This window comes from Desmodus rotundus, chromosome 9 (assembly GCF_022682495.2).
Source record: "Desmodus rotundus isolate HL8 chromosome 9, HLdesRot8A.1, whole genome shotgun sequence".
NCBI classification, from domain to species: Eukaryota; Metazoa; Chordata; class Mammalia; order Chiroptera; family Phyllostomidae; genus Desmodus; species Desmodus rotundus.
The window spans coordinates 19,773,784-19,787,827 of NC_071395.1; the positions used below are offsets into that span (position 1 = coordinate 19,773,784).

At 43.6% G+C, this 14,044-nt stretch overlaps 1 protein-coding gene across 4 annotated transcripts in view; it reads right to left on the reverse strand.

Moving 5' to 3' along the window:
* The window catches only part of FBXW7 (F-box and WD repeat domain containing 7), a 163,756-nt gene extending 154,693 nt beyond the window's left edge, over positions 1 to 9,063 (reverse strand). For 3 of the 4 annotated variants that reach the window (XM_024568972.4, XM_045202800.3, XM_045202799.3), the window contains exons 1-2: positions 8,064 to 9,063; positions 7,875 to 7,969 (exon numbers count right to left, since the gene is read on the reverse strand). The gene's annotated coding sequence lies outside the window, so the exon portion shown is untranslated. Of the gene's footprint in view, positions 1 to 7,874 lie in introns of all 4 variants that reach the window. The other variant, XM_053930518.2, reaches the window with a different exon arrangement.
* Between the last annotated feature and the right edge of the window lie 4,981 nt (positions 9,064 to 14,044).

The following is a 14,044-nucleotide window of genomic DNA, read 5'->3' on the forward strand; positions in this document are numbered from 1 at the left end:
AATACTACGCATGAAAGGGGAATATCAAACGCTAACAGAGCTAATGCTCTCTCATCATTTCAGGAAACGGAAAAAAATTAAAATATAATTAGAAGTAGAATCACCTAAATGAAATTCCTTCAATCTTAATTTGAGATGAGATGTAATAATACAGATAAAACTTCTTAAACTTCTTCCTGATTCCTTTAAAGCTTTTTATTCCCAGTGGCTAAAGAGTTAGACAGTTAAAAGACATGATAACTGAATTACATCCTGATATCTCTAAATGGACAATTTAAACTACAGTCACTTTCAGAGTTGATCAAATTATTTTAAAAAGAATTCTTGCTGATCTAAACACTCCTGAGGTCTTTGGAAATGAATTCAAATTTCAGTTATGTTCAAATCAGTCTTTCTTTTCTAGAAACAATAAGCACAGTAGTTCTACCATTTCTCTGGTTTAAAAAAAAATAAATAAAATATTAATAAATCACACACTAGTTCAGATGCTTTTGAAAGCACTGCAGAATTACTTCAGTATTATTTGTCAAACTCAAGGTCTGGACTGAAATGTTGAACAACATAAAACTTCACTTTAGCCTGTTGTCTGTATCACACTTTAAAAAGATCTTTAACTTAGCAAGTTATCAGTGACCGGTCACATCACTATATGCCAGGCACTGGACTAAAAGCCTTGCATATGTTTTATATCATCTCATGTAATCATAACAAGAATCCTGTGAAGGACAAGGTTTTTCTGCATCAACAGGTGATAAAGCCAATATTAGAAGGATCAATAAATAGCTTGTCTAAAGCCACGTGGCTAAGAAATGAACTGCGTAACAAATGAGTCTTCTGCCTCCATAGTATGACTATATTTTATTAGGTAAATGAGACATGAATTAGCAGTATGGTGCTGGCTCCAGGTATGCACAGTGTTTTCAACCATTAGATAGTTATGTTATTATTATTAGTGAAAGCAACTCCTTCTCAGATCTAGAGAATGTCATGCAAAGGCCTATTATTTATTGCCCCTCACAGTGCTCTAAAAATATGTCACCCCAGAAGTCTCATAAGGTAAATACACTCTTCCAAACCCTAACCAGCAATTTACTATGAGACTTCACATGTGGCACTAACATGCAGATATGTGCTCCTTGACTTATGGTGGGGTTATGTCCCAACCAGGGGTGTCCAACATGCAGCCCACAGGCCGCATGCAGCCCAAGACAGCTGTGAATGCAGCCCAACACAAAATCATAAATTTGCTTAAAACATTATGGGATTTTCTTGTGATTAGGTGTCACAATGTATTTAGTGTGTGGCCCAAGACAACTTGTCTTCCAGTGTGACACAGAGACGCCAAAAGGCTGGACACCCTGCAACCCATTGTAAGTTGAAAATATATTTACTGGAGGGGCAGGAAGGGTGGTGGGTGGATGTGGAAGAGGGTATAGGAGGGACGAATGGTGATGGGAATATTAATTAATTTTTTAAAATGTGTTTACTACACCTAACCTGCCAAACGCTGTAGCGTAGCCTAGCCTACTTTAAACATGCTCAGAACACTTACATTAGCCTCCAGTGGGGCGATATCCTCTCGCTGCCGCTGTCCAGCACCAAAAAAGAGTATCATATCCTCTCGCTTACCGCTAGCCCAGAAGACAGATCAAAACTCAAAATTCAAAGTATGGCTCCTACTGAATGTACATCACTCCTGTACCATTGTAAAGTTGAAAGACAAACCACTGTATGTCAGGGACCATCTGTATATTGATGGGTTAATTCAAGATGCTATGAAATGAATAAACCAACAACAACAAAAAAAAACAGTATCTTATCCAACAGTGAGCTTCTCAGAGAAATGGTTAAGTGACATTAAAAGTATTTTGCACCATATACTCGTATGCTTTAATACTTCCTAAACTCCAGGGCAGTCGTGCAGAAAGGGGCACAATACCCACAGACACACAACACCCTACCTCCTTCCTAAACCCACCCAAGCTTCCAGCTGCTGCCTTTCAGCTGGGAAGAAAGGGCAGAAGAGACACAGCACAGCTACAAAGACTGCACAAGATCTGACCCACAAGCTACCCCTCAGGTGATGGAGAAAGAGCAAAAGACACTCAACCAACAAGGTCTCTCATGCATTCTTGTTTATTATCTTTCTGCTACCTGCATTGCAGCTATAATACAAATGTATTAGCTTGCTCTTTGAAAGAAATCAGTGTTACTCAAAAATTTTAAAGGTTTTAGAAAAACTGTTATACATTAGTTTGTCACTGAATAGCCAGGTCAAGTATAGATGTTCCCTCAAATATTTCACAATTCTGAAACTATAAATATACTCTTGTATAAAAGTATAATTATTAGAAAATATATATCCCATAGTGTTCAGGAAATGCCATATATATTTAGAAAATATACTCTAAACATACTGTGAAAGGTATGGTGAAAAAGAATCAATATGGTATCAGGAGAAAACAACAAAAACCTAAAAGCACATTAAGGCATAAAACAGGATGATTTTACACAGAGTGGAGAAAAGTCTCCAAGTAAAAAGGTTTAACAGCAAGAGTTCATTATCTGAAAGTAACTTTAGTCATCTGCTTGTAATGACAATTCAGCTCCACTTCATAAACAATAATACACCACCCTTTTTCCTGGCCCACTAAAGTGTCACCAATGAAGAATATTTCTATTAGGAGTATTTGCAGATATGAGATGAACACCTGGTATCTCATAAATTGCCACTCACCCTTAAGCTTGTAAAAAATAACAAAAATTATTTGAAAAGGCAAAAATTAAATTGAAGATTTTAGAAGAATAAGATTCCTCCCCTAATGAACAGAAAAATAACTTTACAGTGACCCTCTAAAAGGTATAATAAAATTGTCAGATTATATAAACTTTTTTTTAAGGAAGAGGAACTGAAGTACCAACAACACATGCAGAAAAACTATACACAGTAAAAGCAGGTTTGAACCTAACTAAAAACCGATCACTACTGCAAGGCTGACACCCTCACCTGCCGTAAGTAGGAGAAACCTGAGACAAATAAAATGTATAAAACCAAGACAAAAATATACCATATCCAATGTAGGTATTTCCTGACATGTGAAACAAATGTTTTAGCATTAGCTACAATGTCAAATTACACAGAATGAATCATCCATTCTAAAACACGTGTGAGACAGACTCACCTGAGAAATTAACCCATGGGACACTGAAGGATACACAAAGCTTTTTAAAGTATACTTTTAAACAATTTAAGTAATTTGTTAAGATATAATATTGTAGCTGACATTGACAAAACAAAAACTGTGGAGCCAATCATTCTACGCACTGAATTGGTCACTTTAAGAAATTCCGACTTCAGGAGACAAGTATCAAACCTTAACGTTCTCATAATTTGGTTAATACTTTCATCTGATCCAAGCCAACCATAAACACTTCTAAGTTTATATCTAGAGTAAATACTTTGTAATTTATTTTCAGAACCTTTCAAAATTATATCCATTATGTTCCTTCAACTTTTGGCCATGATATCCAGTATATCACCGTGACATGCCAACTATGGTATTTATGAACAAGAAGCACAAGTAGTCCCCACTTTTTGCTGCCTTCCTTTATAGATGGCATTGCCACTGCTTCTTCATCCACTGTTTTCATCACTATCTTGCACAGTAGACTCTATGCCTCAGGCAGAATCGTATTAAAACAACCCCCAAGGAACACATCTCATTTAGAAGAAAGACCACCTAAAACAGCCAATCCAGATTTGTAAGAGATGAAGCTCACACTGTACTGTTGGTGGACTTGACAGTTGTCTACACCTGGGGTCCATAAAATGCATGCCAAACCCAACTTACCCCCTATTTTTACATATAAGGTTTTAATGCAACGCAGTCACACTCATTCACTTACTTATTGTCTATGGAAGACTCCACTACAAGAGCAGGACTGAATCGTTGAGACAAAGGCAATGTGGTCCATAAAATCTGAAATATTTACTAATTGACACTTTACCAAAAAAAAAAAAAAAAAAAAGGTTTGACAAGCCCTCCTCTACACAATGAGACAGTAGAGGAGAAACAAGACTTTTCCAAGAACCACCTCCGAAGTCCATGAGCTGGGCTGCTGCCAGCAGAGGCAAGGGCTTTGCAGTCAGTCATCCGGTGCTAAAGCACACAACTGCACACCCTCAAGGCTCTTTCATCTTCCCACATCAATCCCAAAGTTGCCAAAGCAAAGGGCACATGAGATTACCACTCCCTACTACCAGAGGCCACCTTTCCCACTGTCATTACTAGTAAGTCCTGCTAACCCAAAACGGCTGCCCTTTAAATTCCTCAAAACATGGTTTCACCTGCATAAAAAGGTGCTGTGGAAAGTAAGGGTACAGAGGGCAGGCACCCATATGGTACATGCTCCAGTCTCTGGATCCTCATCCGAGATCAAGCTCCTTGTTTAACTCCTTCCCAGAGGGTTCTGCCTTTTGAATTATTACTCTTAAGAAGAGGCCAAAGAAGTTACTAGGAAAGTAGGGAATTCAAACTAAGCAACACAAAAGTGGGGATCTATGGATCCCCTACCTCATAATCCTTAATACTTGCCAGAGTCAACACTAAATGCTAGCCACACTAAGCTGCAAGTTTCATCACAAGAAAAAAACAGAAAAGGACAGTCTTCCAGTATCTCATGCCTCAAAGGTGTGTGTATTTTTTTAAGTGCCAAGTTGTTTTGTGTTTTATAAAAGGGTTTTTTAAAAAAAGAATTTTCAGCACTTCTGTGCCAACACAGGGATATCCCCTTCATTGTACAGGACACAAAGACACACACCAACTGCTAGCAAGGGAAGCAGCCCTCTCTGCCAGCTATTTTTAGCCGCACTTCGTCATTTTAAAGACCAAACTTAGGATAATAATGCTGGGCAAACTTTAAAAACATGAATATGGCGAAAGAAATTTGTCCTTTTATGTTAAAGTTTCTTAATATTGAAATCCTACATATTCTTTTGAACTTAACCTCAAGGAACCTATATACGCTACAAGTTTATCACAGCTGTTTCCAAAATACACAATCCTATGCCCTAACACTGAACTGGTGGCCATGTTTAAAGGCTGTTCCTCCCTTTCCAACTTCAACTCTTACCCACTTTTAAAACATGTATCTTAAGGAGAGTTTATCCTTCCTCCCTTCTTACCAGAGCTTTGGTAACTTTGACAGATTCCCCTTCCCCCCAAGTAAAAATACCCGTTTTTCACTCTCCACCAGCACTCTTGAGAAACCTCAATACTCTGAAAAAGATTTCCAGCTCTACGTTTTCAGCATATCACTCATTACTTTAACTAGTTTATTGTCTTGAGATTGCTTCAGTTTCCAACATAATACCCTAAAATTTAAGGTCCAAAACCAAGTACAATGCTCCATTTCTGAATTATTTTTTATAAGAAACCACTAGCAACATACTAAAATACTGGAAGGATGTCCTTTTTCACCCCTTAATCTGTATAGCTCTTCAATGACCACGGTGTCAAACTGTTGGTTCCCTAGGAAAAGAAAATACCAAAAGAAAAGTAATGCCTCATGGCCTAAAATACAGTTTCTCCTCAGTCATCTAAAACATACATTGTTTTCAATTGCCTCTTTGACCTGTAAACATGTATCCACACAAACACAGATGGACCCTAGGCCTATTCAACAATTTCTCTCTATTCCCACCAAGCTAACTTCCTAATTACATCTGTGCCTTACACCCTCTAATTCAAAAGTCTTAAACACTTCTTCTCTAGAGAGACCTTCCCAAATTTGGTGCAGACATTCCAATTAGTCCTGCATAGTTCAGCACCAGCATTTCCCTAATGAAAAATGTACAAATACATTTATACCCATAAGGTACCACACACAGTATCTGGCATTCAGCGGCAGTGGATAAATACTGGTCCATCCCCCCTTTCCTACAATTTTGTGCAATTTGTGATTCATTGCCTTTGTCACCTATAAGTAAAGCATCTCAAAGGTAGCGAGCCCAAATACTATGTTGTTTCTTTGATACCCAAATATGCAAGAAAACACTATCATGATTTTTAACCAATCTATGTCAAAGCAGTAAAAACTCTTAGAATTAGTAATCGACTTTGATGGAGAACAATCTACACTCAAACTACAGTTTATTGGTTTGTCATCCCTTCCTCCTCCAAAAAACAGCCTATGAAAGACTACACTTTTCTTCCTGTTTCTGTACAACGTGGGATATGTGAATTCCTCAAGGTCACAGAGTAAGATAAAAGAACCAGAGACATTTGTTTTTGATTTCACGTCTAACATTACATCTACTAAATACTTTCATGTCAGTACCCATTTAAAATAAATAGAACTTAAAGTTCCTTATAAAAGCCTAACAAGAAGAAGGCATACAAAGAAAAAGCAGGTGGAAAAGTTCCAGAGGAGGGCACAGTGATCAAAGGAGTGGAGGGAATTGGTCTAAGGCAGGCAGGCAGGCAGGCAGACAGATAGACAGACAGAGTCAGGGAAGATAATGGTAAAGAGAAATAATCAAGATCTGTAAAACCAGAAAAAGATGAACTCCAGCTTGTTCTAGCATTTCTCAAAAGCCAAACTCTGGATGTGTCCTAGAATGTTAAAGAGACAAGTTTGGGATAAACCTGTAGAACTCAGTACTTCAAAAGGACAAGAAGTACAGGATGAAACGTTGTTTGAGGAAGTTTTAAATAAACTGAATCAAGATCCTGACTGGACAAATTAGCATAAGTAACCTCAGGCTTACAAGTCACTCCCACGGAGCTTCTCTCAGCAGTGGCTTCAGAGACAGCAAGACCGCACAGTCGACTGGAGGCCCCGTGATTCGCCTCCCTATGCTTGCTCTTAAATAGATAAAGTTCCACCCTATGCCGAAGCCTTAAGGTCTATATAAATATATGAAATGTTAATGACCTTCCTGCACCTTAACTTGGCACCCTAAGAGGATACCTAAAATACAAATCAAAGATTTTTATAGATTTCACCTCTAAAATAATAGAAGGAAAAAAATCATTCTTCAAAATAGTAAATATCAAAAGTTTCTCATTTGACAGAGAAGAAACTCAAATAAGCATTCTTATTAGTTTCAAGTATCAAGTCAAAAGTCTCAAGTCATTCTGCCAAATTAAAAAAGTGCTGCTGGCAATTAGGACGTACGCTACTTTAAAAAAAAATTTTTTAACTAAGTATTTGGGTAAGAAATAACAACTTTTATACACTGGGTAAAGTACGGAATGCTCTCCCCCAATTACGTTGTGATTCGTAAGAACTCAGAATCTGGGGAGTAACTGAGTCTGTGAGTGCCCTCCTCGCACACGGGAACTGCACCCAGGAAATGAGGAGGCTGGAAAAAAACTGTACGGACAGGCACTGAAACGAAAATCTCTTCAAGGAAGAGTGCACCAAAAAAAAAGTATTTCACTTCCAGGGGCTCAGAGGGTAAGAGGTTCCCACTGGAGAACCCCCAAATAGGAACTGCCCAGACACAGAAACGACGGCGCAGCTTCGCCCCCGAGGTACCAGGAAAAGGTGTGCAGCAGCGACGTCCTTTGTGTGCACATATGCTCCGGCTCCCCCGATTTCCCTCCGTCAATTCCTGGACAGAAAGGTGCACGTGTCCACTCTGGGGGAGGACAGAGCTCCTCGAAGCGAAGCCCGTCGGCTCGAGTGTCACACTCGAAGAGCTACAAGGCTAGACACAGGGCTGCCTTCTCCTGCCGCCAGGACTGCAGGCATCTCCTCCCGTCAGTGCGCTCCCAGCTCTCCGGGAAACCACCGCCAAAACTCCGGGGGGGGGCGCACCGGCAGCCTCCCACTCCCCACCCCTCGATCCCTCGCCCGGGGCCACTCACACTTTGGAGCAGAGCGGTGGCGCTGGGAAAGGGGGCTGGTCCCTTCCTCCTCCGGACTGAGGCTGCTGCCGCTGCGGAAGGCTCCGACCCGCGCGCTGCGGAGGAAGAAGCGGGGCTCGGGTCGCTCCACCAGGCGGCCACCCGGTCTCTTCCGCGCTGCGGGAGCAGAGGCGGCGGCGGCCCGCTTACCTCCTGTTTGCCTCTTCCTGGGTCTCTTCAGGCTGTCTTTTGCCCGTCCTGGGCCACTTCTCCCGGGACTGGCACGTTCGGGAGACTCCGGATTTTGTTTTTATAAAGTTTCCTCTGGACGGAGGCAGCGGCCGGCCCCCCGGGTGCCCCCGGCCCCGCCGCCCTCGGGGCTGGGGCGGGGAAGGGGGCTCTAAGAACTCCTCTTGGAGTCCCGCCGAGGAGCCGGGGGGCCGGCGACTGGCCAAGGGCGAAGACCCCCGAGGGGGCGAGGGGGAGGAGGAAGGTCAGGAAAGGACCGCGGCGCCGGTCCTGCTCTCCCCGCCGCCCCGGCCGCCGCTTCACATCGGGGTCCCCGCCCCCCGGCCGGGGGTGGTTGCTGAGCTTGAGGCCCCCACTCATACACTCCGGGGCGAGATGCTAAGGCCCCGGGCAGGTGGCCGAGGCGGCGGCGAGGTGGGGGACCTGGCCGGCTCCGCTCGGCGCCGCCCCCGCTCCCGGCTCCAGCATGTGTCGCTGCGGCTGGGACCCCCTCCCTACACCTTGGGGGTCCCTCGCCACGCGCCCCAGGACCAGACAGAAGCTCCGGCCCCTTCTCAGCGTCCTCTCACCGCGGAGCAGCTGGCTACCCCCGGCCCGAGGTAGCCGCCTCCCTGCCCCCCAGCCGCCGGCTCCGGCTCGGGCTCCGGCGTGTGCAGCCGCTGCTGCCGGCCGGGAAGGCGAGGGGGGGAGAAGAGCGGTGGCCGCCGCTCCCACTGGCCCAGGTTAGGGCGGAGGTCTGGGCGGCAGCCAGTGCACGGGGGCGGGGTCTTTCGGATGCTCCCAGGCTCTCACGCTCTCGGCCGTGGCGGCTGCAGCGCCCGGAGCTCAGATCGCTGTCTCGCTCGCTCTGTGCGGGGCTCTCGCCTCACTCCAGAGAGAGGGGCGGGAGGAAAGCGGCGCGGGCCGATGACGCACGTAACCTAGCAACCGCTCTCCTCCCCCCGCCCTCTTCTTTCCGCTCCGAGGCTTCCACCGCTGGCCTTTTTTCCCCTTTCCAGCCACCCCGCCCTGGGCGACTCCGGCGCGCTCTGATGACGCGAGGAAGGAAGAGGAAGTCGGGGCTCCGCGAGCGGGTGGGTGCGCCGCGGGCCGCGGGACTCGCAGCCGCCGCCGCCGCCTCTACGGCCGCGTCAGAACTGAAGAGAGGAAGGGGAGGAGCCGAGTGGAGCCTGAGCGGCCGCCAGATCTCACCCCCGACTCGAGGGCAGCGGAGAGGGCTTCATCTGTTGTGGTTTCCTTCGGGGCAGGTGGTGACTGCTCCTTTGGGAGCCAGGCGGAGGCCCAGGCCGCGCGGCCGTGGTCGGGTGCGCACCACCTGAAGGTGAGGCATCTGGCCCCCAACGAGCCTTTGAAAGCTGTGCTGAGCGAGAAGTTGTCCTACAGCCTGATCCCCCTCGCTGCACCTGTTTCGGGGAGCGAGCGCCCCACCCTTTCCGTGGTGTGGGGCGAGACCCGGCGCCGGATAACGAGTCATCGGCCCAGTAAATGTTTAGTATATGAATGAATGAATGCATGCATGAACACTCGCGGGACTCAGGGGCGTGCATGAAGTGCTAGCGCTCTGTAAACTGCACGGCGTTGTAAAGATGAGAGCTGCAGTACATCCCTTTTCCGTCTGCCCCCAAAAGGAAATAGGGCGCAGCTTGAGCATCGAGTCACAACCTGAGTCTTACTAGTGGAAAAGGAGGTGAATTGCCCGGGCGAGGGAAGAGACCCATCCTCCCGGAGATTGTGGAAGGATTTTTGACAGTTTTTCGGGCGGAAGAATTTAATTGTGCCTCACTGTTGGTAATCATGCGTGCTTGTGGTTTGAAGCTTTGGAGAACTGGCCTTTGGCTGTACATCGGTGTGTACATTACCGTCACCAAGAAATTGTGGCCTGTGTTTCCAATCCGACTCAAGGCTAGTTCCTTTCTGCAATGAGTACTGTAACTGGTGTTCAGCTTTCCATACAGGTGTTATCCTGGAAAGCAAATTCAAGTAAAAACTCATGGCGTTGAATGTGTAGTTCTCTAGGAAAAGAAATTTTAAGAGAAAAGGACCAGACTCCGTGGTTGGACCTGTCCTGGTGAACAGTGTGAGAATGACGTACAAGCAGCAGCAATGATGAAAGGAAGCAGCTTTCACCGTTCTGCCGCTGCGCCCTGGCACACCTTACCTCCTCTGGAAGGGGCAGTAGTGGATATTACAAGTCTTTCCACCTCAGGGAATAAAGAGCAAGTTTTAATAGGCAGACCAGGGAAGCTTGGGGTTCCTGCCACTACTGCCACCACCATGTGCAAACAGTAGACCAAGGAAACTCTAACTGGATAAATCCAAAGGTTCATGTTCATTAAAGTGATGGGACGGGATGTTGCAGAAGCAAAGAGACTCACAAAAGTAGTGTCTGCCCATCTGCCCTTGATCCTAAATTCCAAGAGCCAGATTAACTGTCCTACTTAAGCTACCCTGGATTTGACTGCCTCTTCATAATCTGCCATGTCCACGTTTTTCCAAGTAAGACGCGCAGGGAATCAGATCGAGTGATACTCCCAAAAGGCTGCAAAACAAATCTTACAGGTTTTGCCTGTGCTCCTCATTTCCTGATAGAAGTTGAAGGAATAAAATCCACAGATTTAGGAGATTGTGTGAAGCTGAGCACCTCAGATTTTAGGTTCTGGGGGTTTTGGATAAAAAGAGCACAAACATCAGAGCTCTGCAACCCAGCAGAGGATACGAAAAGAGAAAGTGTGTCCCAGATGGGGTTTTTCAGCAGCCTGAGCTGTGTCTCCACCCTAGAGCCTTAGTGCTGAGGAGCTCTCTGGGGAGCCCTCGCCAACTTTGCCACCTACGGAAGAAGGAACAGCTGCACTAAACTTACTGGGCAAGATCCACCCACCTCACCACCCAGCCCAATAACTGGAGGAAACAGCTGGAACTGGTGCCTGGAGAAGAGGAAGTTCATACATGTCCAACTTGGTCTGCAACTCTTTAGTTAGTTTGTTTATTTATTTATCCAGAGGAGAAAATAGCTAGTTCATTCAAAATTCAAAAAACTTTGAAGTTTTAGGTAGCAGATTTTTCCCTAGTTCACCTACTTCTTTCTGATAAAGGTCTGCATACTATGTTAAAATATAACAAAGGGATATTTGTATAGGTCTCTTCTAAACTCGAAAGTGAGCTCTTACGGGAAACTAATATGTTTTATTATCCCATGTCAGTGGGTTTTACTATCAAAGATTTCATAAGCTTCTAGAATTTTTTATTGTGAATTGTACATTAAAATAAATAAGGGAGTTATTCGGTATAGAGAGTAATTATAAGAGAAACCATGCGACCAACCAAGTCAAGAAATGAAATGTTGGCCCTGGCTGGTGTGGCTCAGTGGATTGAACGCCAGCCTGCAAATCACGGTCACTGGTTTGATTCCCAGTCAAGGCACATCCCTGGGTTGTAGGCCAGGTGCCCAGTAAAGGGCATATGAGAGGCAACCACATAGTGATGTTTCTCTCCCTTTCTCTCTCTCCTTTCCCCTCTGTCTAAAAGTAAAATAAATAAAATCTTAAAAAAGAAAAAAGAAATATTGCCAGCACCCCAGAATTCCCCCCTGCTGACTTTCCTGAACACAACTCTTTCCCTCTTTTTTGAAGATAACCATTATTCTATCTTTTGTGGTAATTATTTCCTTGCTTTTCTCTATTATTTTTTCACAAGCATGCATCCCTAAATATTTTATTTAGTTCTGCCCTTTCTTTTGAACTTTGTTAAATGGAACAACATACTATGCAAGCTATTATACTTACTGCTTTTGCTCAACATTGTAATCCATATGCTATTTGGGTTGTTCATATAGCTTTAGTTTCTTCATTTTTTTTTTTTAAACATCAATGTGTGGTTCACTCTCTCACGCCCCCAACTGTGGGGACCCAGCCTGCAACCTAGGCATGTACCCTGACTAGGAATCAAACCAGTGACCTTTCTGGTCCACAGGCCAGCACTCAATCCACTGAGCTACACCAGCCAGGGCTAGTTCATTCATTTTAATTGCTGAGTATTACAGTGTTCCATTGTAGCATATGCCATAATTTATTTAGCCATTCTCTTGTTCATGGATATCTGACTTTCACGTTTGGACCTGTTACAAATGCTGCTGTCAATGTTCTTCATATATGTGTTCCATCATGTCTGTATCATTTTCTGCGTGGCGTATACTGGGAAGTGGACGTGTGTATCATAAACTTGGATAAATAATGCCAACCTGTTTCTGAAGTGTAACAATCCTACCAGCCATGGACTAGTCCCGTTGCTGCGCATCCTCAAGCTCACTCAGTATTGGTTGTCCTTTTCAGTTTTGGCCCGTCTGGGGGTGCCCTGTATTCTGTCATTGTGGTTTTAACCTGCATTTCCCCTGATTACTGATGCTGTTGAGGATCTTTTCATATATCAACTAGCCATTTGGATTTCTCTTGTGAAGTGTATTTGTCTTTTTCAGGCCTGATCTCTGAGATGCCTGATGTGGTGTCATTTGTTATTTAGCTTCCTTGCATCTATGTAACTAAACCCTATTCTTTGTTACTTTGTATTTCATAGGGAACTATGTAACAAATTGTTCCCTCACAAGCAGATGTTTTTTTCATTTCCCAGTTTCATTCATTATATGAAGTCACAATGGCTTTTTGTTTTCTTCCTAAAGTTCCTGCTAAAATATATAGTTCAGGGTTTTATTTTTTAATTTCACTCGTTAATATCAAGTAATAACATGCATGTTACTACCTGGCAGACTGTCCCAACATATTGTTTGATTGTTTTTATTATTTTCTTATCAGTCAATTCTCTGTTTAGAGTCAGTGATATTTTAAAACTGGAAGAAGATAAGACCCGAGAAATTAAGTGACTTACCTATGTATCAAGTAAATAGGAAGAACAAGGCAATAGGAAGCCTGGACTCCACCACCAGGTCTTCAGATAGAGTATGCATGCATTTGTACCACACCGATTCTCAGTCTTCTGGAGCAGCGAGGTAAATTAATTCCCACGGTCTTCAGAATATTGTTCACTTCCACATGGCAAGCCTCTTAGTCTACCATTGGATAAGGTTATGTTAGCCTAACCATTTTAGGATCAGATTAAGATTGATACTAAATAAATAAATAGACAAAATATTTAAAGGTTAACATAAATGACAGTGCTAAAAGGGATTACATGGAAATTTAAAAACAAGGTTGGGGCACTGGGGGTGTGGAGGAATTGAGCAAAAAAAGAACTCATGGACACGGACAACAGTGTGGTGATCGTGGGGAGGAGACGGGCGGGTAGAGGTGGAAGAGGCTAGGAAAGAAGAAATGGTGTTAGAAAAAAGTAAAATAAGGTTTCTTCATTCTGCCCTTTATCCCTTGTAGCCTGTCTGTCACTTTGCCTCTACAAAGAGTGACCATACTTCCTCAATATCTGAGAAAAGAATTACAAAAAAGAAGGTAGCGGTTAATAGTGTCAAATGATTAAGAAAGGCCTTTGATGATGATCAGCTCCCTAATAATTTCATAATGTGGTTTAAAATGTTAGAGGGTATCAGAACTTCACAACATTTTTAGATATAAGGACAAATCAGCCTGGGAAATTTACCAACCTTTTGATGAGCTTGCCCCTCTGTTAGCTTTATCATCATCTGGGTTTGCAAACATTGATTCTAAAAGCAAATGACAGGTGATGACTAGTTCTAATAGAAAAAAAATAACTGAGTCACTTGAAATCTTTGGTAATGTAACAAAGTTTCAGGAGAACCCTTTGGTTTTGTCATTAATAGTCACAAAGTATTTTTATCTAATAAAATCTATTTTAATTTAAATGTTGATTCAAAACAGCCTTAAAGAACTGCATTAAAAATGGTAAGGTAGGCTTAGATGTAACAGCTGAAGAGCAAAGGCTTTACAGTATTTTGGCTTGAAATTTAAAGTTGAGTTAAT